The 21,964-nt window shown below is 30.7% G+C and overlaps 1 protein-coding gene across 2 annotated transcripts in view; it reads right to left on the bottom strand.

Moving 5' to 3' along the window:
- The window catches only part of LOC126739512 (prolactin-releasing peptide receptor-like), a 211,830-nt gene extending 190,405 nt beyond the window's left edge, over positions 1 to 21,425 (bottom strand). For both annotated transcript variants that reach the window (XM_050445251.1, XM_050445250.1), the window contains exon 1: positions 21,164 to 21,425. The gene's annotated coding sequence lies outside the window, so the exon portion shown is untranslated. The remainder of the gene's footprint in view (positions 1 to 21,163) is intronic.
- Positions 21,426 to 21,964: the final 539 nt, after the last annotated feature.

Consider the following 21,964-nt stretch of genomic DNA (forward strand, 5'->3'; position numbering starts at 1 on the left):
TTACTACGACTTTTCTTGTTATTAAAATCCCTATATCTCAGCTTCCGTTGTAAGGATATTAATAGAGTTTTCAACTGTAGTTGAAAAGACCTTTAAGGAATCCTACATCTTAAAAATCACCTAATTTGGAGCGCTAGAAGCCGATATATTCACTAGTGTATAGGAAGTACCTAATTAGTTATAGTACAGGCTCTCGTATAATATAGTACCGGATCTTGTATATAAACCTCAATACCACATATTAAAAATTTTAAAAATGCACAATTTTAACCAGTTGGAGCTGAAATATCCATTAGTGTTGATTATGTTAAGCACAGACTCATATTATAAAATTGTCAATATCTCGGCGGCCATAAGAAATATTTTATTGCCGTTTTAATTGCAATTTAAAAACCTCTCTAACCAATTTTATATATTTAGAGTGACACGATTTGGAGCACAAAAAGTTAAGATATTCACTAGTGCACAAAGAGTAAATGATTCTGTTTGGTACAGACTATCCTGTAATAAAAAAAATGAATATCTCAGCTTCTATTTTAAGGATGTTAATAAAACTTTCAATTATAAGTAAAGAAGCTTTGAAAAAACCCTATGTATCAAGAATCACACAATTTTGATTACTAGAACTTGAGATCTCTATTACTGTACTAGACGTGATAATTCTAGCACAGACTCTTTTTTTAATAAAATCTCCAATATTTCAGCTTCTTTTATAAATATTTTAATGGGATTATTAATCACAGCTGCAGAAACTTTAAATATGAAAAACTAAAATAACGACTGGTGTACAAGAGGCAATTAATTCATTACTAGACATGCTCTTCAGAACAATTCCAATATCTCAACTTGTCGAGAAAATATTTTATTGAAGCTTTTAGTGAATCTTGCATATTGAAAATAATACAATTTGGAGCATTAGACGCTGTGATATTCACTAGTGTACAAGAAATAAATGATTCTGTTTAGAACAGGCTCTCCTGTAATAAAAAACTGAATATTTCAGCTTCTATGTCAAAGATTTTAATGGAGTTTTTAACTTTAGTTAAAGAATTCTTCAGTGTCTATTATTAATCAAGAATCACGCGATTTTGAGCACTAGAAGCACAGATAATCAGTAGTATACAAAAAACATAATGATTCTGCTTAATACAGTTTTTCTTGTTATAAAAATCCCTATATCTCAACTCCTAATTTAAAGATTCTATCCGATTAAAAACCCAAGTCTTCAACCATAGTTAAAAAAGTTGTCAGGGAATCCCAGGTTTTAAAAATCTCACGATTTAGAACGCTAGAAGTTGAGATATTCACTAGTGTATAAAAATGAAATGATTCTCTTAAATACAGGCTTTCCTGTAACACAAAACTCACTATCTCAGCTTCCGTTGCAAGGATTTTAATAGGATTTTCAATTATAGCTAAAGAGGTCTTCAAGAAATTTCACATATTAAGAAACTACTAAATTTAGCTGAAATATCTACTAAATCTCCAATATCTCAGCTTCCATTAGAAATATATTTTAATGGGGTTTTCATTCACAGTCATATTTATTAAGAGCACGATGTCAATATTTAAATCTAAAATAATGACAGTTGTACTAGAGACATATAATTTATAACTGTACATGCTCTTCATGACGAAAAATTCCAATATCTCAACTACTGGAGGAAATATTGTATTGGGGTCTTAATTGTAGTTCAAGGAGCGTTTATTGAATTTTACATATTAAGAATGACACTATTTGGAGCACTAGGCGCTAAGATATTTACTAGTGTACAAGTAAATGATTATGTTTAGTACAGGCGTTCCTGTAATAAAAAAAATTCTTCAGCTTTTGTATTAAAAATGTTTATGCAGTTTTCAACTTTAGTTAGTGAATCCTTCAAATAGTTTGACCAATAAACAATCACGCGATTTTGAGCACTCAAAGCTAAGATATTCACTAGTGTATAAGATGTGTTGATTTTGTTTACGACAAACTCTCATTTTAAATTTTTAATATCTTAGCGTTCATTAAAAAAATTTATAAGGGTTTTCATTCCAAATTAAAAAAACCCTTCAAAGAATTTCATATATTAAAAATGATACGATTTGGAGCACTAGAAGTTAAGAAACTTATTAGTGTACTATGAATAAATGAGTATGTTTAGTACAAGCTCTTGTAACAAAAAACTTGATATCTCATCACGTATCAAGAATCTACTAAATCTAATCAGTAGAAGTGAAATATCTACTAGTGTACCAGATGGGATAATTCTGTTTAGCGTTGTTTCTTTTTTTATAAAATCTCTAAGATCTCAGCTTTCATTAGAAATATCTTGATAAGGTTTTTAATTACAGTTAAAAAACCCTTCAAAGAATCCTACATATTAAGAATGATATGATCTTAAATATAAAAAATTCAAATAATGACTGGTGTACATACAAGATGCAAATAATTCATTACATGCTCTTCAGAATGAATATTTTTAATATGAGAGAACTCCGCGAGAAAATATTTTATTGGAGTCTTAAATTATAGTTTAAAAAGCCCTTAATGAATCATAAATATTAAGAATGACTCAATATAGGGCACTAGACGCTGTGTACGAGAGTGTAAAGGAAATAAATGATTTTGTTTTGTACAGGTTCTCCTGTAAAAAAAACTCAATATTTCAGCTTATATGTCCAGGATTTTAATGAAGTTTAACCTTAGTTAGATAATCCTTCAATATGTATCACTGATAAAGAATCACTCGGTTTTCAGCACTAGAAGCTCAGATAATCAGTAGTGTACAAAAAAGAAATGGTTCTGCTTAATTCAGTCTTTCTTATTATAAAAATCCCTATATCTTAGCTCTTGTTATAAGGATTTTAATGGGGTTTTTAACAGTAGTTGAAAAAACTTTAGGAAATCCTGAGTTAATAATATTAATAATATATGAGCGTCGGCGCTCCACTCCCAACTTCATAATATCTCGTATTTTAATTTTTTTGTCATCAGGTTCACTTCTGACAATTTGAGAAGATAATTTACAATGTTTGAACATACTATTGCTCAACTGTCAGAAGTAAATTCGGAAGACATTGCTAATTATTAATAAATCAATAATTCAAAACATGAAAAAAAATTATTAATTTTATTTCATTAGAGATTTTAAATATTTATTGAATATTCATATTATTATATGATATTTGAATATACCGTTAAAATTTTACATTTCCATTTGGAAATTTTCCACTAAAGCGTTGTCGCTGTGTCAAAAACCCATTTTTAATAATATTTTCATCAACATGGGTGCTTTTCACCTAATGATGTCATATTTTAAGGCTGTCGGAAAATTTATTGATGAGTGCGGATTGACTTAAATTATGGTAGAAAGTAATATTTAGCTAGTGGCTCCGTAAATGGATTTATAAACGGTAAACAAACAACAGACACTTGCCGGGACTCACGGAAAAACAGCTCAATTCTACGCGAACGTATATCGAATTTATTAATTATTACTTGACGTTCAATAGAAGTATTCGCGTTAGTGATTTTAATTTATACAAATTAATGGTGCCCAATTTATGTATTAATTTTTTTTGTCTTCAATCAGAATAATTACTCACGATGGTTATTAGCATATCTAGATAAATTATTAACTGTTGAAGAAACTCATCCACAACTCGCTGAAGAGTTCAAAAAAGGAATGTTCGGAATAAAAAGGACAGATCATAATTTCTCACGACTCCTATAGATTTGACATTAGAGCAAACTGTCAATGCCGATGCAGCGAGAAGATTGACAGACATTACACATTTTACAAATTCGATATTTGCTCGGCAGCGATGGTCGAAAAGTCATAGTATAAGATCGATGATTATTTCTCACGTTTATAATGAGTAAACAGCCGCTTTAGAAAAACATAGGATCGTAAATGATTCGAAAAATGTAGATTCATTCATCGCAGCAGTTAAGCAGAATATCAATCCATTCAATTGTTCCGAAACGAAAGGAAAATTTTTTATTTAATATCAAAACAAGTCGTCGCGCATCGGACCTCGTAGCTGATTTTCTATTAAATGTAGAAGAAAATTGACGTACTTTACAAAATTCATTTATATCTGAATGTTCACAAGACGATTGTAGATTTGAAGCACCAATTAAACAAAACAACATTTTTAACTTTGCAAGCTCCAACAACAAACGTAAAGTAACCGTCAATAATAAAGTACGCGAGGTCCTTATGCAACGCGATCTCTTTGGCCGCATGTTGGGTATTTCAATGAAGGAGGCAGCAGATATTGAAAAAATGCTCTCGTATCCGATGACTCCAATACCCACATCATTGTGTCATTTAGATGGCACTATTTGTAAAACCGAAAAATCGGTCTTACTTAAAATTCTGCGTAATGACAGCTGGTTACCTCCCGTAATCGATGTCATAATCGTTGATGGCTTCTTTTTAATTCATACTATTAAAGATGTACCAAAGTCTTTCGGGAATATATTAAAAAAAAATTTACAAATTGTTTGCAATTATCATGCTTCAAATATCCACATAATTTTTGATCGTTATTGTCGGCCTTCAATCAAAGATTATGAGCGTTCATTACGAGGAGGTTTCGAAGCTGACTACGAATACGTTATTTCTGGTCCGGAACAAACGCGTCCAATTGACATTACGAAAGAGCTTCGAAATGACAAGTTTAAAGAAGCTTTGGTCGAATTTTTAATTGTACACTGGGAAAGCCAAGAAGTTGCTCCCTTTATAAAAAATAAAACTGTTGTCCTCAATTATATAGAATGTTATACATATCAAGTAAACACAGATGGTAATGTCATTTGTACCAGAAATACCGAATTTTGTTGCTCACCACATGAAGAAGCTGACGCTAAAATTATCTATCATGCATTTAAACTAGAATTAAATTCAAATATAGTCATTAAATGTTCCGACACAGATATTCTCGTAATTTTATTAGGTAACTTTCTTAAAATTAAATCTAAAGTATGGATCGAATGTGGTATTTCCGATAAGCGCCACGTTATTGATATTAATTCGCTACATGAATCTCTTGGATCAGACTTGTGCAGAGCACTACCGGTCACGCTTTGACAGGATGCGATTATAATCCCGCATTCTACAGAAAAGGTAAACAACGTCCTTATAAAACGCTCTCTAAATCAATAGACTATCAAAATACATTCGCCAATCTAGGAAATACAGGCGCCAATAAAGGGAACACTTTTTTCGTCATTGAATCGTTTGTCTGTAACATGTACGGTATTAAATCATGCGAGAAAGTTAATCAACTCCGATATGAATTATTTCACCGAAACTATACGATAAAAAATATAAATGAGCCCATTCAAAAAAAAAAAATTGAAAAATTTCGATGCTTCTTGCTTGCCACCTTGCTATGTTGAATTACGTCAACATATGGAGAGGGCACATTTTATTTCCAATATATGGACAAACACGACTTTGTTTGATCCATATGAATTGGAAGCCGAAAATTGCGGATGGACTTTGAATGGATCCAATTATGAGTTCAATTGGTTTGAAGGACTACAATTGCAACCATCAGTCAAAGATATTCTCACTGACAGTGAACAGTCGGAAGGTAATATTGAATTTACTTTTGTCAATTTAGAAATTCAACTAAATTACTGATTTGTACTTTCAGCTGACGATGACAAAACCACTTATATCAGCGATGATGACTTTGAATTTGATGATGATATGGAGGAATATGGATCAGACTAATTTTATTTTCGATCAATATTAGTACTTGCATGAATATAGATTAATTAGTATTAATATTCGTGATTCATTAGTATAAGTATGCGGTTAGTGTTAGATATATTTGTTGTAATAGTCGTATAAATAAAACAATTGTTATGTTATTATAAAAAACGATATATTCAAATATCAAACATATAATAATATGAATATTCAATAAATATTTAAAATCTGTAATGAAATAAAATTAATATTTTTTTTTTAATTTTTTGAATTATTGATTTATTAATAATTAGAAATGTCTTCCGAATTTACTTCTGACAGTTGAGCAATAGTATGTTCAAACATTGTAAATTATGTTCTCAAATTGTCAGAACAAAACCTGATGACAAAAAAAATTAAAATACGAGATATTTTGAAGGTGGGAGTGGAGCGCCGACGCTCGTATATATTAATAATATCTCCGTTATTCTTCCACCTGGACTTCTGACGACTTGCAGGTAATTTCAATTTGAATTATTAAATAAGTATGGAAAATGTCAGAAGTGAAGCTAGTGACAAAATTTTTGCAACATTACCGACTTCTGACGACCCTTTATCTTCCGCGTAGACTTCTGACAATTTTTTTCCTATTTTCTAATATCGTCTCCGATACTAGTGCAAATTGTCAGCTTTGTACCTAATCAAAAAATTTTCATAAAAAAATTACACGTTTAACCTCCTACCCTCACTTATTTCGTCCAGGGCGAGTTCTGACGGTCTGCCCCTTGCTATGTCAGTAACCACCGAGCCTGTATAATACAACAAAATTTCAGGTTTACCGAGTGACCCGTCGACCTACGTAGCCAGCTCTCCGTCTATAAAGAATCACATGATTTTGAGTACTAGAACTTCAGATAATCAGTAGTGTACAAGAAATAAATAATTCTGCTTAGTATAGCGGCTTTTGTTATAACAATCACTATACTTTAGCTCCTGTTGTAAGAATTTTAGAGGGGTTTTTAATCATAGTTAAAAAACCTTTAGAAAATTCCCTTAGATTTAAAGCACTAGAAACTGCATTCACTAATGCACAAGAAGCAACTTTTTATTTTTAGTAGAGACTCTTTTTTTTAATGAAAACTTCTAATATCTTAGCTTCAATTAGAAATATTTTACTGAGAGCTTGAAGTTGGCCCCATCATAACTTGACTTTTTTTACGGTTTAAATCCTCCTAAAAATGTAATTAATTATGCTCCCAATACACATTTATTACAAACATTTTGACTATAATTGAGTATCAATAACTTATTATATAAGCAAGTCATTAATTAATATTTTAAGAAAAAACACTAATTAATTATTAATTCCTATATAAACATACTCAACCTGAACTAATTAGTGGATCTTTTGTGATAATATTAATAGCCTGCGGCTGGTATTAGTTACACTTACAGGATGTGCGAAAAATCTAATTATGGAATTGAAAAAACGCATCATCTTATATTTAATTTTAATCTTGTTTTAATTAATTTTGCAATCTATTATTATTAATAACAGTCAGTATTAATTTATAACAGTCAATTTGCAGATTGCAACTCTCTTATTTATTAATTGATAAGAGTGGTAAAATGTTATATAACTAGACTTAATTTCTCAAATAAAATAGAAATCTTAAATTAAATACTGCCAATGTAATATTTTATAATTAGTCAATGAAATAGGTGGATATTATTCCTACTTTTAATAAGAATTTTTAAGGGTCAATTTTTTTATTGCAACTGTGGGAAACGACTAAAAGCAAAAATCCTTTTACGTCAAGAAGCTTAAAATCTATTCCTGTATAAGCGTTCGTTATCCAGAAATCCCTTTTGGAAAAAAGCAATTTTTCACGTTCGGCCAATTATTCCTAAATAACACGGTTCAGTTGAAAAAGAAATTAATACAAAATTGGAAGTTTAATTATTACGTCGTTATTTGATACGGAAACGGTGAGGGGGTGTAAAACACAATTTGGTTCTATGATAATTAAAATTATTGACTGAAAATGTACACCGAAAGACGATCTGCATATTTTGTTCGGCAATTTAAGTTTCGCTGGAAACTTTTTTTTTAATTTTCTTAATAAAGTTTGTTTGTTTTTACGATACCTTAGAGGTAATTGGGTAAATTATGCATGAAATAAGCAAGTTCCAGGTGATTTAGACAGTAATTTAGAAATAAAGCAGAAATAAAGTGCTATAGAAGAAAAATGATGAATTGAAAAAAAAGTTTTGACAACAATATTTCAGATTTTATGAAGAAAATTTTATACCTGAAATCCAGATAAAATCGCAATAAAATCACGCACCTATTATTGCTATATGTATAAGAAACTCAACAGGCAAAAAATCTATAAATAAAATGAACTGAACATATCGAACTCTATTCAGACGACTTTATCTCGGCGGCCGTTAGTGAGTGGATGTAACAAAAAATATAAATAAAACATTTAATATACTAAAAACGCCGCTTTATCGACGGATCTGAAGTGCCAAAATGTTTTTGATAAATTCCAACATGCATGCATTATCCGATACGATACGATATTATGGATTAGTTCTACCTGTCTGCTTGATTTAGTAATGGAGCATATCTTTGGAATAATTTACCTTCCGGGTAAATTATTAAAATGTAATTTTAACATAATATAAAGTTTATGCATTTATGTATAAACAGAACTTACACAAAAAGGTTCAATTATATTTAAATCTTCCTAAGGAGTTCGAAAGAAAAATTCTCAAATTCCTGGAATGTTTTTAGAAATATTAATGAAAAAAAAAGAATAGTCAAGTCCATATTCCCCAAGTTCTTAATTGTTAAAAACAAATATTTTTAGAATAATTTAGGATTTTGAGTCCAAAGTTTATTTGCACAAAATTATTGCTCGATTAAGAGAGTCGGATTTCACTGCATCTTCCACTGTTTTATTAAAATGCTTTATTTTTTAGAATTAAAATTCAAATAGTTACTTAAAAGAATTGTTAAAAAAATTGTAGTGGGAGTCTTCAATATGTTCATAATAAATGTCATCGTTGTAATTATCAATTATCACATATTTGCCTACTTTCCTCAAGTTGTGATCGAGCCTACTTGAAAACCTATTCAAATATTTCTAATTCAACCTAAGTTATTTGAAATTTATAAAAAAGAGATATAAGCTTTAAGGCTTCATTACCTATAATTAAAAACCCTAATAATCTTTAAAATAGAAACCTGTTTATTGAGGTTTTTATTACAAAATAGTATTTTCGAAGGAGAATCAATAACTTCCTATACGCTAGTGAATATCTTAGCTTTTATTGCTCTAAATCGTATGATTCTTAAGACAGTGTTTCTTGAAGATTTTTTAAACTCTGGTTGAACATCTCATGAAAATTTTTATAGCAAGAGCTGAGATATAGGAATTTTTGTTACAAGAGAGGCCTTATGCAGAATCGTTTATTTGTTCTACACAAATTCTTTAAAAGCTTCTTGAACTAAAATTTTAATTAATTTGAATTTATCGTCCTAAAGAGCACATACAGTAATTATAAGCTCAGAAATTGGAGATTTTATAAAAACAGCATCTATGCTAAACCGAATTATGACGTCTGGTACAATATTAAATATCTCAACTTCTATTTTAGTAGTCAAAATAGTGGGATTTTTGATATGTGAAGTTCCTTAAAGGTTTTTCTACTCATAATTGAAAATTCCATTAAAATCCTTGAAGTAAAAGCTGAGATATTGAGATTTTTATTACAAAACTGTCATTACTAAAAAAATTATTTACACTATACACACTAGTGAATATCTTAGCTTCTAGTGCTCTAAATTATAAGATTCTTAAAACGTAGTGTTCCTTGAAGATTTTTTCAACTTCGGTTGAATATCTCATTAAAATCCTTAAAACAAGAGCTGAGATATAGCAATTTTTATAACAAGAGAGGCTATATTTTACTGCCCTGCTAACAAGAAAGGTCCTATCTGCAAAATTTGGCAAATTCACTTTTTTGGCTCATAGTATTTGTAAACGAGTTATTTATATGTGTACAAAGTCAAATTGTCCTATATGCGTTTTAAGTGCTTTATTTAATGCCTAAATGTATTGTCCTAACTGAATAAATTCCCAGGTTTGCTAAAATAAATTGTCCGATTTCACATATACTAAGAAAATATGTCCGTTTTTACTTTAAAAATGCAGTTAGGACTATTTAAGCTAGCATTTTGTGTTAAACGATATCAGTAAGGACAATTAAGCGTAGCATGACAGAAGCACTTGGTGTAACATAACCTTAAATTATTGATAATAAAAGGTGTGTTATTATACAGTTATTTGTCAGACTTTGTAATTTTTTTTGCATTTTTAAGCAAACTAATATTGCGAGAAATGGATACAGGGTAAGTTTAACAATGTCACCTTATATTTAAGCAATACTTGATTGTAATTCTGGTTTGTAGTAGCAATAGTGCATCTGATATCCAGAACAGCAATAGTAGATGTAAACGTATGCTATTTCTTGCTTTAAATAAACAACTCAAAGAAAAATTAAATGTTGTCAGAAAATCTAAACAGAATAAAGCCAAAAAAGATGATAAAGATCCGGATTATGTGCCAGGACTGTCCAATGATTACGACCAAAATGTAAGAAAAATAAGTCGGATTCTAGTTGCGAATACAGCCCCCCAAGTAAAAAAATACGCATATTGTCCAATGTTTTGCTATCCCCCGGATATTCCAATCAGGTAACCTTAAGTACTTCAAGTTATTCGAATATCGAAGTAGAAGAACGTAAAGAGAATCTATCAAATATAGAACCAGAAGAGAACGAACTTAACTCTGTTCAGGATTTCATTCGGGACAATATTTTACAAGATATTATAAATAAAGCCATTGATAAAGCTGAATGTAAACGTTATACAAAAACTGGAGAAATAAGAAATAGAAAAAAATTTGAAGAACCACTCGTCGAAAGGAAGAAACAAAAAGTAGAGAGTTACGTAAGAGCTCATGAAGTTAAAAGATCATGTAAATGCAAGCTCAATTGCTCCAGAAAAATCTCGTATAGTAGGCAAAAAGACATTAATAAACAATACTGGGTATTGCCAAAAGAACTACAAAAGCAGTTTGTTTTGAGCTGCGTAGAACCAAGTAAAAAAATAAAACGAAGTACAGCTAAAAAGCAAACTTCACCAAGAGTTTATTCCTATAAATATAATTTAATATCAGAGAAAGCCGAAAAGGTGTGTGTTTGCAAGATATTTTTGTTAGCGACATTGGGCTATGAAAAAGATAATGATGGAATGTTGAAAAACATTCGTAAAACGGATTCAAAATTGATAGTACCTAAAAAAGATGGAAGAAAACGATCATACCCACACAAAGTAGACAGGCACAAAATTATTGGGCATGTTAATTCATTCAACCCCACAATATCTCACTACAGAAGAGAGCACGCTCCTCTTAGAAAATACTTTCCCAGTGATATAAATACAACCTTGATGTACAAGGATTTTCGACAGAAATATCCAAACACCGAATTTTCTTACGAATTATACCGAAAAATTGTTACTAATGACAAATATATCCTCCGCGAACTTAGGAAATGAAGAATGCTGGGACTGCGAAGAATTTAATATACACAAAAAAGCCACATCTCATGAAGCTGATGCGTTGCCAACTGTGATGTGTGCCAAAAATGGAAAATTTATAAAGTAAAGGCCACTAACGCGAGAAAAAATTATCAGGAAGATGCAGAGAAAATAAAACAAGATGATAAAATTTATGTAGCTGCTGATTTGCAAAAGCTAAAAATGTTTATTTAAGAATTTGCATATAATTACTTAAACACAGTTTTGTTAATTTCCAGGTGATCATGCTTCCCCGATTGGAAACATTCAAAGAAATTATTTTCACGCCACGTATAGTAGCATACAATGAGAGCTTCGTTTCGCTTGGTAAGAAATCCAGTAAATCAAAAGTTAATGTAATAAAAATGCAACTTGCACAATTTTTTAACTTTACCGACTATACCTTCAAATATAAGTTACAAAAGCTTATTTCTCGCGTTTACTTAAAAGATATGGTTTGTCTTCTTTTTAAAAGAGGAAATTACTTTTTTTCTTACAAAACAAAATTTGAGAACGATTTTACTGACTTAGTGACTTGAAAGACATTTTCATAATGAAGTATGTTAGGGGAACGCTAATGCAACCGCAATCTCGTAATGTATGTCGCGGTGTGGGTTTAGCTCGAAAAAATAATCTTACATCCAAATTAAAAGCGCACATTCCTCAAAATCGTATGAAATTTTGGGAAGATCTGTCGGTTAGCGAAGACGGTTGTGAGGAAGAAATAGATTAATATTTCTATTTTTTATGTTCATTTCGTTATATACCTATTATACGTAATAAGTTTATAAAAATTGGTATAATAAATAAAACCGTTTAGTAAATTAAAATATTAGTTTCATTTAGGACAGTTTTCGTAAGTAAAATATTAACAATATCTATTTCATATACTAGGCTATATTATCCTAAGTGACAATATAATAAAAAATCTACTAATTGGTAAGAGGTATCTCAAAATTATTTTTATCAATTAGATCCTGTTTTCCGACTTAATATATAAAATAAACCATGAAGAGTTTGCTAAAATACCTCTTCTTATATAATGAAAATAAACAAAAAACTGATTTCCCAAAAAACTACATTTTGCAGATAGCACCTTTCATGTTAGGGCGGCAGATTAAGCAGAATCATTTATTTGTTATACACTACTGAATATCTGCGTTTCTAGTAGTTAAAATAGCGTGATTCTTTATTAGTGAGACTCCTTGAAGAATTCTTCAACTAAAGTTGGAAACCCCATTAAAATCTACGACAGAAACTGAAATATTTTTTAACAGGAGAGCCTAAATACTAAACAGTAATATTTACTTCTTGTTTACTAATTAATATGTCAATTTCTTGTGCTAGAAATCGTGTCATTTTTTTATATTTAAGATTCCTTAAAGGGTTTTTTAATGGAAAGTCAAAACTCCAATACAATGTTTTTAATGGAAGCTGAGTTATTGGAGATTTTAAAAAGAGTCTGCTCTAAACAGAATTATCACGTCTCCTACACTTGTTGATATTTTAGCTTCTTGTGGTCAAGATTGTGGGATTCTTAATATTTGAAGTTCCTTAAAGGCTTTTTAACTTATTATTAAAAATTCAATCAAAATCCTTAAAATAGAAGCAAAAATATTGCATTTTTTATTACAAGAGAGCCTATACTAAATTTATTACAAGAGAGCCTATACTAAACTGTTTCATTTACTTCTTGTACACTACTGAATATCTCGGCATCCAATGCTCCAAATCGTATAATTCTTAAAACTTAGTTTCCTAAGAATTTTCCAAATATGGTTGAACATCCTATTAAAATCCTTATAACAGGAGCTAATATATAGGGATTTTTATAAAAAGAGAGGCTCCATTAAGCTACTAATCATTTATTTCGTATACACTACTGAATATGTAGGCGTCTAGTACTCAAAATCGTGTTCTGTAATTCTTTATTAGACATGGGAAACTCCATTCAAATCTACAACAGAAGCTGAAATATGGCCTTTTTTAACAGGAGCCCTTTACTAAACAGTATCATTTACTTCTTGTACACTAGTGAATATCTCCATTTCCGCTCTTCTAATATACTGGGTGTGCCAACAAAGTGTACGGCTAAGATAGCGCCTTAACTATATGAGGTAGAGCAAAAAGTTCTACAGCAAAGTTGTAGGGTTGACAAAAACCTACGAACTAAAAATATTTATATATATACTTGGTGTGACAAAAAAATTACTATAAAATATGATTTTTTTACGCCCTGTATATTATGGTACTAAAATGTGAGGCAAAAAGAGTACTTTATGTATAACGTTTTTAAAATTTCCGTGCGGCGTTGCAACGTAATTAATTTTATTTTGTTATTTTTTGCCTTTTAGAGGGTTCGTTTAAAAAATCATAATTAACTTAAAATTTATTCTGCGCCTATGAAACTTGTACCACAGTTAGTCTAGGATACCTCCTCTAGACTTACTGTAATAATTGGTAATTTTTTAATACAGGGTGTTTCTAAAGAACATTCAAACTTCCTGAAATTAAATACGCAATATCTCAAATTTTTCAAATGGAACATGCTGTATATTTTTATCTAATTAAGTTTGTCCCTCAAATACCTTCATTTTTTAATTAGTATGTCCTATAGCTAAACCAAGTACTTTTTGAGATATTTTAACTTTTCTGTAAAATACTATGCATAAAACATAGAAGAACATTCACTTATCCCAGATATCTAAGATATCAAAAGGATTAAGCTCTGAGGGGACCCTTTCCAGGTTGTCGGGCCCTGGATGGTGTTCGGTCTTCTGTACCCATGAACTTTCTGACGACCCGTGCTGTCCCCAGTAGCACCGCTTTTTGCATGTTTTTTTAGTGGTGCTCACTTAGTCCCAGTTGTTTGAGGTTCTCTACAAGGGTTTTTGGTATAAGTCCAGTTGATATTTTCCAGTCCAGTTGATTTTTAAGTCCAGTTTATACTCGCCATTTTCAAGAACTGGCTCTGGAATATAATTGTAATATGGAACTTTGTCCGTCTTCAAGAGGTTTAGTTTAAGTGCAAGTTCTTGGTGCAGTATTTTTCCCACGCAGTCATGACGTGCCTTATACTCAGTTTGGGCAAACGTTTGACATCCTCCCGTTATGTGTTGGATGGATTCTGTCACTTTTTTATTATTATTATTATTATTATTATTATTATTATTATTATTATTAATATTATTATTATTATTATTATTACACACTTAAAAAATTGATTACAAAATGAACAATAAAAATTAAAAATCGAATAACTAACTCACTGATAATTTCTAAAATGGTTTTTGAAGAAAAAACATTGATCTTGTCTACTACTGTCATAAAACTAATAATCTGACAATTATTATTTGATGTTTAAACCAATGTTTGTAAGCAATCTTGATCAAAACTTAAAGAATACCCGTTTTATGCATAGTATTTTACAGAAAAGTTAAAATATCTCAAAAAGTACTTGATTTAGCTATAGGACATATTGAATAAAAAATAAAGGTATTTGAGGGACAAACTTAACTAGCTAAAAATATACAGGGTGTTCCATTTGAACAGTTTGAGATATTGCGTATTTAATTTCAGCAAGTTTGAAAGTTCTTTAAAAACACCCTGGATTAAAAAATTACAAATTATCATAGTCAGCCTAGAGGACGTACCCTAGACTAACTGTGGTACAAGTTTCATAGGCGCAGAATAATTTTTAAGTTAATTATGATTTTTTAAACGAACCCTCTAAAAGGCAAAAAATAACATAAAAAAATTAATTACGTTGCAACGCCGCACGAAAATTTTAAAAACGTTATACCAAAGTAAACTACTCTTTTTGCCTCACATTTTAGTACCATAATATACAGGGCATACCATTTAAAAAAATATATATATTTTATAGTAACTTTTTTGTGACACACCCACTATACATGAAAATATTTTTAGTTCGTAAGTTTTTGTCAACCCTACAACTTTGCTGTAGGACTCTTTGCTCTACCTCGTATAGTTAAGGCGCTATCTTAGCCGTACAACTTGTTGGCACACCCTGTATAAGGTTCCTTGAAGGTTTTTTTTTTATTTTGGAATCAAAACCCCAATAAAATGTCTTTAATGTAAGGTGAGATACTGAAGATTTTAAGTCTGTTCTAAACAGAATTATCCCGTCTGGTACACTAGTTAATATGTCAGCTTTTAGTGGTCAAATTTCTCGGATTTTTAATATATGATATATAAGTTTATATTGTACAAGAGCCTGTACTAAAACGAATCATTTACTTCTGTACACTAGTGAATATCTCAGCTTTTAATGGTCCAGATCGTGTGATTCTTAAAACATAGCATTCCCTAGAAGTTTTTTCAACAATGGTTAAAAGTCCTAATAAAATCCTTACAACAGGTGCTGAGATATAGGTATTCTTATAAGAAGAGAGACTATCCTAATCAGAATCATTTGTTATTTGTACAGGGTGGTGAGATTTTGACTGTTTTAACAGAAAACTCGTATTTTTCGAACAGATAGAAAAAAATTGACTTAGATGTCATGAGCTCAAATTTTGTAAAAAAAAATTTTAAGTTATCAAAATTTTACTATGTCAAACTGTTTGGCCGCTAGGAGGCGTTTCTTGAATTTGGTCGATTTCGGTAATTAGCCATAACTGTTTTTGCTATTAAAGATAATTGACTTCTGAAAACACTTTCTCGAAGTACTTTTTAATGATAAATATTTTTATGTTATATATTTTTATACAGGGTATTTCATAAAGTTGATATTCCATTTTTTTTTCTTATGGAACACATATTATTTTTTTATAAATTCTTGAAGTCCTCTTTTCAAAATATATAACACCATATATCTCATTTTAGCTGTTTCCGATATTACATCGCCATTTTTCCATTTTCCAAGTTTTTTAATTTTTATAGAAGTAGGCTATGGAAAAATTTACTTCACTTAGATTATAACCTAATATTACAAACTAGAACTATTTTTTTCAAAGTAGGTGTTCAAACTGAACACCTCCTTCTCGAATACATAATAAACACCTTTTTCTAACTGATTTACAAGCGTTTATAAGCTCAAGAGGTCTAATAGCACGAAAAGCTTGCCTATAACATAGTCGCTAGTCTGCCTATAACATAGTCTATTATAGTCGCTACTTGCAACTCTTGTTTCGATAGTTCTTCCTTTAAAAACTAAATCCTTCAATCTTCCCCATAAAAAAAAATCTAACGGCGTTAGGTCGCAAGACCTAGCAGGCCATAATATAGGTCCCCTAGTACCAATCCGATGATCCCGATATTCCTGATTTAAAAAATCAGTCGTAATTCGTGCGTTGTGCGAAGAACAACCGTCTTGATGATAATACGTGTTTCGAACTCTCGCTAATGGTAAATTTTCCAAAAATGGTGCAACATATGTTTGTAAAATATTTACATAATCTTGGGCAGTCAAAATTTCATTAAAAAAATGAGGACCCAAAAATCTACCTCGAAAAATTTCAACCCAAATATTGAAGCTCAGCCGTCCCTGTCTGTTCGCGCGTACTACACAACATGTGGGTTTTCTGTAGTCCAGTAATAGGAATTATACCTATTATATATTCCTGAAGTGTCTATTCGGCATTCATCTGTCCAAATAATGTTATTATGGAGGTTCTCGTCCAATCTGCACTTATTGACATACCAATCACAAAATGCAATTCTTCTCTGAAAGTCGCCATCCTGAAGGTAATGAACTTTCCTAACCCTGTAGGGTTTAAATTTGTGCTTTTTAAGCGTTTTTAAAACTCTGGTTTTCTCAACATTTATTTCCTCTGCTACTGCTCGATGAGACTATGGATGATCTAAAACCTCACCTATTATATTAAGTTCCTGAATTTCAGCTTCAACATCAACAGCATAAGTTTTGGGCCTTGGCTTTTTAAAACTTCCGTGCTTTACAAGATTTAATTTTAACACTGGAAACATTCTTTTATCTGGTTGACGACGTTCAGAAAAAGTATTTAAATATAATGCACTGACTGCCTCGGAATTTTCATTAGACAGAAAATAGCACTTTAACATGTCAACTTTTTCGTAATTTTCATACATTTGTTTTTTAAATTCTCTAAATATTTGAGCACTATATAGCTCTATTGAAATATGTTACTGACAGGAGAAATAAACAATTTTCTATCTGGCTGTCACATATGACATGTGCTGTTTTTTACCAAAGCCTACATCTATAAAGTAAAAGCCTTGAAATATGGAAAAATGTTAATGTAATATTGGAAATATCGGAAACCGCTAAAATGAGATATATGGTGTTATATATTTTTGAAAAGAGGATTTCAAGGGCTTTAATAATTTGTAAGAAAACAATATGTGTTCCATGAGAAAAAAAATATTTGAAATATCAACTTTATGAAACACCCTGTATAAAAATATATAACATAAAAATATTTATCATTAAAAAGTACTTTGAGAAAGTGTTTTCAGAAGTCATTTTTTTTTACAAAATTTGAGCTCATGACATATCAGTCAATTTTTTTCTATCTGTTCGGAAAATACGAGTTTTCTGTTAAAACAGTCGAAATCTCACCCCCTGTACACTACTGATTATCTGGGCTTCTAGTACTCAAAATCGCATAATTTTTTCTCAGTGATAGACGTTGAAGGATTAACTTAAACTTAGATTAAAAACTTCAATAAAATCTTTGAAATAGAAGCTTAAATATTCATCATCTCTCAAACAATGATGTCAAATGGATTTTCCAATTTTTTAATTCATACAATATACATTATTTTTATATTTATATTTATTAAAGTCAACTATTATAATTTCCATTAAAGTTTTTTGAGTATAGTTAATATTTTGGATTAACAAGTTTAAACAATAAATGCAACTAATACCTATAAGGGAATCATTAATTTAAAATAACTTTAGGTACATTTACTGAATCAACTGTGCACAATACCTTCATTGTCTCAGTATTTTCAAAAAACACAAAATATTTCAAAAACTTGAATGCTTAAGCTAGGTAAACTTTAATAAGACCTACCTTTATTTACGATATAAAATTCAAAAAACAAATAATATACAGGGTGTCCCGTAATTAATTGGACATAGGTTAATGTAGGATACCTCACAAGAAAATAAACCCTATGAGTTCAATATCGCTTAGCAAAATGTTATTGGTTTTCGTTCTACAGGGTGTTAAAACTAATTTTTTCTAAAAATTTATTGAAATATTTTGGAATCCACTGGACAGATTAACCTACAATTTGGCGTACCCTTATTATTTAGGATGAGGAACACGAATATGATATCTATTTTGCCCTTGCCACTAGATGACGCCACATACAACAACATTGAGTGATTAAAAAGGTCATAACTTTTTTGTCGTCCCTGTATGTACATTTGCGAGTAAAAATAATAAAACAGCATTTAATTCTAGTCAAAAAAGGCATACTTCTTTGATCTCCAAAAGTAGACCGTTTTCGAAATAAACGCATTTTTTTATTAGGTTGCGTATGAACACTTAATCTAAAATTTAATTAACAACGATAAAATTAACAACGAGAAAAGGCTGTTGATTATAATAATTGTTCATAATGTTCACCATCCACTAGGACACATTGTCTAATTCTTTTATTTAAATTTTGCCTGACTCCAAACAATGATTCTTCTTGGGCCCTGATGGTATTGACATCCACAATCTTTTGCCACAATTCCTGACGCTTATTTATTTTATTTTTATACACAAGTGATTTCAAGTAGCCCCAGAAATAAAAATCTAAGGGATTAAGATCGGGACTACGCGCAGGCCACGGATATTCACTACCTCTACCAATCCATTTATGAGGATAAATTTCGTCCATGTAATTTCTGACTTGCAGTGAATAATGTGCCGGTGCACCATCGTGCATATACCAACTGTCACGTCTTAAATTTAGGGGCACATCTTCTAGAAGAATGGGTAGATCATTCGTCAAGAAATTTAGATAACGTTCTCTATTAAGCTTAGCTGGCAATTCAAACGGTCCCACAATACAATCCCCAAAGATACCACACCAAATATTTATTGAAAACTCATGTTGCAAATGGTGTTCTTGGAAAGCATGAGGATTTTCCATCGAATAGATATGATTGTTACGCCAATTAAAAACACCTCTCCTTGTGAACGTGGCTTCATCCGTAAATAAAATTTTATTACAAAAAAATGAATCATTCAATTGGCGCTCTCTTAAAAATTGACTGAATTGGAGTCTTGCAGGAAAGTCTTGAGGAAAAAGATTTGGAACTGGAGTGAAATGATACGGATACAGTTTTTCTTGGCGTATAATTTTGGACACCGAAGATTTCCTTTCACCAGTCGCTGCCTACTAAATAACGCTGCGCTGCTCTTCGACTACGAAAATGTTCTTGAGCATATACACATACCATAGCATCTGAGTATTAGAAAAATCATTGTGACGCGGCATTTTTAAGCGAAAATAACATAACGAGAACACGAGCTTTAGCCAAATTAAAGACTTACTTATTAATACTTCACCTTGACAGGTCGTAGTTATGATGTGTTCATCCTAGGCAAAGCTTACTTTGTAAAACTCCGATAATAATTTGTTCATACGCAACCTAATACAAAAATGCGTTTATTTCGAAAACGGTCTACTTTTTAAAGATCAAAGAAGTATACCTTTTTTGACTAGAATTAAATGCTGTTTTATTATTTTCACTCGCAAATGTGCGTACGGGTAGGTCAAAAAAATTATGACCATTTTAATTATTCAATGTTGTTGTATGTGGCGCCATCGAGTGGTAATGGGAAAATAGATATCATATTGGTGTTCCTCATCCCAAATAATAAGAGTACGCCAAATTTTAGGTTAGTCGGTCCAGTGGATTCCAAAATATTTCAATAAATGTTTGATAAAAAATTAGTTTTAACACCCTGTAGAACGAAAACCAATAACATTTTGCTGAGCTCAAACGGTTTATTTCCATGTCAGGTATCCTACATTAACCTATGTCCAATTAATTACGGGACACCCTGTACAGGATGTTTTATTTAAAAAAAAAAACATAACTTTGATATTTTACGGCATTTTGAAAAACTCTTTATTTTAAAGGATCATTGCAGTCAAATCACAGTCATAAGGTACTTTTTCTAGCTTAGACAATAATTGCGCTAACGCAAAATTATTATTAATGACTGGAATATTAATATTTACTATAATTTTACTTCTATAATAATTTAATAACTAAGAAAGCATATCTTGCAAATTATATTCTTAGGTATTATAATCTTGGTATTTAGATTTTTATTACTATTAGGACTTTGTTGGTGTACACTTTTCTGGATGATTCCCTTCTCAAGTGAAGGTGTCTCTAGGAAGGGGAGGTGTAAAGGATCATTAAACTCCAACATATTTATTAGCAATTATTCTATTTTATTCCAGTAAGGAAATATTGCAAGGTTAGGTTTAGGTTACGATAAGTACATTCACCTTAAAAAAGGTTAAGAAGCAATATAATAAATGGAGTAATACCATCCCAGGATATTGAGTACGATGGCACCAGTTTATTGCTGAACTGTTAAAAAGTATATTCAAATTAAACCGAATGTAAGAATAGAATGATTATTAATAAAAAGTCATTAAATCAAGTAACATGAGACTTTTATTTTACATTATGTCATTAAATTAATTTTAAAAGATATTCTGGAACGCCTCTCGATATTCCAAATTTTTTTTAATTTTTTTTTTTAATAATATCCCTGAATAAAAATGAAAAAACAATGGTTATATTGTCGCATATATAACAAAATTTAAATACTGTAAATAAAAAAATTCTACTTACAAATTTGTCGGCACCACTTGTTGTTTCCGCGTGGCATCAACAACTGACGTCACGGCATTCCCAAAAGGTCTCCTTCACATAGAGGGTTTATTTATTAAAAAAAAAATTAAAAAAGAGTTTACGTAAACTTCAGTGTCCAAATAGGAAACACGTTAAAAAAAAAAAAGAGGAAAAAGTTAGAATAAGAAATAATTTTTTATTAAAAATGCAACAAAATTCTCTCGTCGGCTTTTCGGAACGGGTCCGCGCGACTTTCTGGCGCCCCACGGAAATCTCGACTGGGAACTGGCGTAAATAAGCGACGGGAGCATCGGCGTCAGCGCTGGATGATCGGTCGTTATGGTAACAGACGCTGAAATCGCCACCATCCGCTCTGTAGCTGTGTGTGCTGTCCATACAGAGTCGAAACAACGTCTCCGGTAAAATGAGGAAAAAGTTGGACACAAACAAATAAGAAAATTGATTAATAATAATAATTTATTTATTTAGCATATTTGTTACATACATGGTAACAAGGCAAGATTCGAGAAACTATAAACTCATATATAATTACAATATAAAACCTAAAACTAGTGCGTTAAAAATCCATGGACAAACCGGAGTGTCCTGGTAGAGTTATGGCAAACTTTTACATTTACTTTATTTTTCATTTATGTTTTAATTGAATATAGCTTTTTGCTAAATAAAGATATTATTTATAAAAACTGTAAAAATAAAAATAAAAGCACAAGAAAGACAATTAAAATATAAAACACTTACATGTTTACACATGTTCAACTTACATGTTCAACACTTAAATGT

Source organism: Anthonomus grandis, chromosome 8 (assembly GCF_022605725.1).
Source record: "Anthonomus grandis grandis chromosome 8, icAntGran1.3, whole genome shotgun sequence".
NCBI lineage: Eukaryota > Metazoa > Arthropoda > Insecta > Coleoptera > Curculionidae > Anthonomus > Anthonomus grandis.